The sequence below is a fragment of the Centrocercus urophasianus genome, unplaced genomic scaffold (assembly GCF_019232065.1).
Source record: "Centrocercus urophasianus isolate 14NV4802_14NV808 unplaced genomic scaffold, USGS_Curo_1.0 seq_11, whole genome shotgun sequence".
NCBI classification, from domain to species: Eukaryota; Metazoa; Chordata; class Aves; order Galliformes; family Phasianidae; genus Centrocercus; species Centrocercus urophasianus.
Window position 1 is genome coordinate 64,959,211 of NW_024884253.1, and position 4,268 is coordinate 64,963,478.

A 4,268-nucleotide genomic window follows, 5' to 3' on the forward strand; every position below is an offset into this window, starting at 1 on the left:
CATGCATTTCACCTCCAGTTTTACTTATGAATAAAACAGAAGACAGACCAATATTTAAGTTATACAGTAAGAAAATATAATACAAATGCATGCAAAGCCATGTGAGGTGTTATTTTTATTTTCCTCCAGACTTAAGCTTTAGAAGGTTGAGGAGTAGAGGAAAATCTCTATTCAAGAAGGAATGGATTGCAATGTCTAGCAATGAGGAATTGCACTGTGTCTGAGTGCTGCTTAGTTAGCAATTTGAGAATATTAATACTGTATGAAACAAAAGGTAATTGTAGATTTTTTTTTTTTGTTAGTATTTGCTAATTGCTAAAAGCTATTAGACAACTGACTGGCTGAGTGTTATAATGAATATCCATGTTATAAAGAGAACGTGAATAGCTTATTTTATTTATTCATCAAGCAATCATATAAAAAAGTGTATGGTATAGAATGAGAAGTTAGAAAAAGAACTTTCCAATTTAGAATTGGAATTCTAATTCTAAAAAAATTTATAAAACAACTTTCATTTTAATTATGGAATTAAACATTTTTTTGCAGGTAAGCACATTACAATATTTTTAAGATAATATCAGTTGAAACATGTTTACACAGATTACCACAGAAAATAAAAACAGTACAGATTTAGCATTTAGTGAACAAGAAAAATATATATAAGTTCATTTTTGTATGTGCATTACTGAATAGTTATTGAAGTGCTTACTCATTTCAAAAACTTAACAATTCAGAATTCTAATACATTTAAAGTCATTTGAATAGAAGCCGTATGATTTAAAGTTTCTCAAAATTTCGACAGACATTTTTTTCTTAAATAGCTAGGTTTAAAAGGACGTTTGCTGTTCAGAAAAACGAGGTACTGATTTCTACATAGGATTTTCCAAACTATATGTGGCAATTCATCCATCTTGTTCTGCAACCTGCCCAAAGCAGTTACTAGTGTCTTACAGAATAGTCCTAGGAGAGTAAAGAGAAGACAAAAAATTCTCAGGACACAGTCTAGTAGCCAGTGATGTACATTCAGTAAGATTCAGAGTGACATTTCATAAGTTTCACTTGCTCTTAAGGTGTTCTCATTTTCATTTTGCCTAAACTGTGTACACAAATTTAAGATTATTTATAATCTGTAAAAACTAGGATAATAAAGCAACAAAGATTATTTCTACTTCAGCTACACTTCCAGTGACATCCATGCTAAGAATTAATTTAAGTGGTTGACTGCTATCAGTCACTGAGCTAGTTTAGTGATCACCTTGTCCAGCTTCCAACTGGACTCACTCAGGAACAGTTTGCTTTTTATTAATTACAACTCTCTGATATAACAGGTGCCCCATGCATCTCACCCTGTTTGTATTCTGGCAGGCTGGCATGCTTCATTCTCATATGCACACAGCAACAAAACAATTACTGCTGAAAGCAGGTGTATTATTAATTGTGCTATGAAAAATTCTTATTCTGGTAGAAAGGCAATGAGTATTTGAAAGGGGTAATGTTTAATAATATTCTGTTAACAGATCATCCATTAGAAATGCCAGTTGAAGGAGAAAGTAAATCTGAGATCTGCATTTTGTACTCATTTGCATAGCTGCACTGAAATCAATAGCCCTATACAGGCGCCTAATATCTAGATAAAAAATGCTGGCCAGAATAACAGACAGAATGACAAACAGAATGACTGTTTGCTCCTTGGTCATTTGTGAAGCTTGCATGAGTTTTCATCTGTCTCTTAAAATACAATTGAATTTCACAAAACAGTAGTTTGAATTATCAAAATAGATGTTATGTTGCTCATGAGAGACCTCCCTTTGATGGATGATGACAAGCTAGACTCTCTTTCTGAACATGCACAAGAATTTAAAAGGGTTATGTTCCTTGCTAGTATCCCTCTGGAAGGGGATATAAAAGTAAGAAAATCTGTAACGAATCACAGAATCACAAAATTATAGGCACTGGAAGAGACATCTGGAGATCATACAGTCCAACTCCCCTGACAAAGCAGGTTCCTTACAGTGGGTTGCACAGGAAAGCATGCAGGGGTCTTGAATATCTTCAGGGAAGGAAACTCCACAACCTCTTTGGGCAGCTTCTTCCAGTGCTGTGTCACCCTCACAGTAAAGAAGCTTTTCCTCATGTTGTGATGGAACACAGGTTTCAGTTTTTGCCTCTTGCCCTGTTGATGAGTATCAATGAAAAGAGGCCAGCACCACTCACTTGACACCAGCCTCTGAGATTTTTAGAAGTGTTGCTCTCTCTCTCAGTTCTCTCTTCCCCAGGCTAAACAGCCCCACTCCTCAACCTTTCCACGTAAGGAGGATACTTCAGATCTTTATTATCTTTATGGCCCTCTGCTGGACTGTCTCTAGGAGTTCTCTAGATGACATCTTTCTTGAACTGAGTAGCCCAGAACTGGACACAGCATTCTAAACATAGCCTCACCAGGACAGAATAGAGGGGTACAATCACCTCCCTTGACCTGTTGGCAGTGCTCTTTTTAATGCATCCCAGGATCCCATTGGCCTTCTTGGTCACAAGGGGCACACTGCTGGCTCATGGCTAACCTGCTGTCCTGCAGGGCACCCAGGTCCTTCTCTGCAGAGTTCCTCTCCAGCAGGTCAGCCCCTCACCTGTACTGATGCATGTGGAGAAATCCCAGTACACAGGACTCAACACTTGCCCTTATTGAAAACTTATAATAGAAAGGAAGAGAAATGGGAAAAGAGGGGAAGATAGGAAGGGGAGATTACATCAACAGTGGGATCAAGCTGATAAAACAGCTAATAATTAAAAAATGCAGAATATTTTTTTCAATCTTAAACAGCTGTATTTAAGTTCTTAGTTACCTGTATTTTCAAATTTGTTCCTTTGATTACTATACTCTAATGTGATTCTATATTAAAACACAGTGAAATGGTAAACAGGTTCCTAAATTTGCTATCTTCTGTTCTGAATTATAAGCATCTTAGAATTTCATAACTGTAAGATTGCATGAATACTTCTTCAAGGAAGAATAGCATTATTGTTGATGAAGCTAAGGATTAAGTTATAACTCTGTAGAAGTACTGATATATTTACTTTCTTCAGTTTGCTAATTCTCACTGCTTTTTGCGACAGCTGTCCAAATACAATGGAGGTAAGCAACAGTTTGTCTACCAGAGAAAACTTAATTCTCAATACTTAGAAAAGTATACAGTTGTGTATGTAAGAAAGTGAAAACATTTTTTACCAATTTAAAATGGAAACACTTTTAAAATTGACCGTATTCTTTCCTGCTCCAGAGAACATTCATACTCTGGGGAATGTGCCCATATTTTCCATTTTTCCTTCTTCTTCACTTACCAACGGGAGTTGAAGAGACATAAATCATTTTTCTATGCATTTACACAGCTTATTGGTCAATGCCATGAGAGCATAAGATGGCATAAATCATTCTGTGGGTATTTATATTGTTTATTATTGAGAGTCTAGAATTCTGCACAAGTTCTACTGGCGACCTTCAAATAGAATAGATTTTCATGGCAGATTTTGGGTGAAATGTGAAGTAACTGACAGTGTTCCTTCATGCAGGAAATAAAAACAAATACCCAGTGAAGTTCTGGGGATGCAAATGTTTTATAGCATTGAATGGAATTATTCAGGTAAGAAAAGTTATGCATGGGCTGATATGGTAAGTATGGGAACCTAACTTGTCAAGAGCTCACTTTTACAAGCACTGTAATTCTGCTAATATAGGCATGTCATTCAATACTTTCCAAATCTAACAGAGCCTGTGGATAGGAGGCTCCCTGTTTTATTCAGTGAGAAAGGAGTAAGTCCCAGGAGGAGTCATTAAGGAGTCACTTAAAAAATAAATTTTTAAAAAAATTTGTAACAAGTAAAAATCCCTTTTTTTGTGAACTCATCCATTCAACTGGCTTTTTTTTTTCCCCCAGAAGTATCACTCTGATATTTATCATCAGAAACTCTTTAAAAATCAGAATCATAGAATCATCTGGGTTGAAAAGGACCTCAAAGATTATCTGGTTTCAACCCCCGTGCTATGGGCAGGGTAGCAAAATTACTAGAAAATTAGAAAACTACTTTGGAAGTTTTCTGAGGTGGGCATCAAGTCTAAAATATAATTAATAATTTAAGTAATTATTTTTGAATCAACATGAACTCATACATTCTGTGGATATCATAATTTTTCACACACATTTGTTAGTGGTTCATAACCCCTTATGAAAGATTGGAAGGGTAATATCTAATAATATAATTGTCTCGTTATT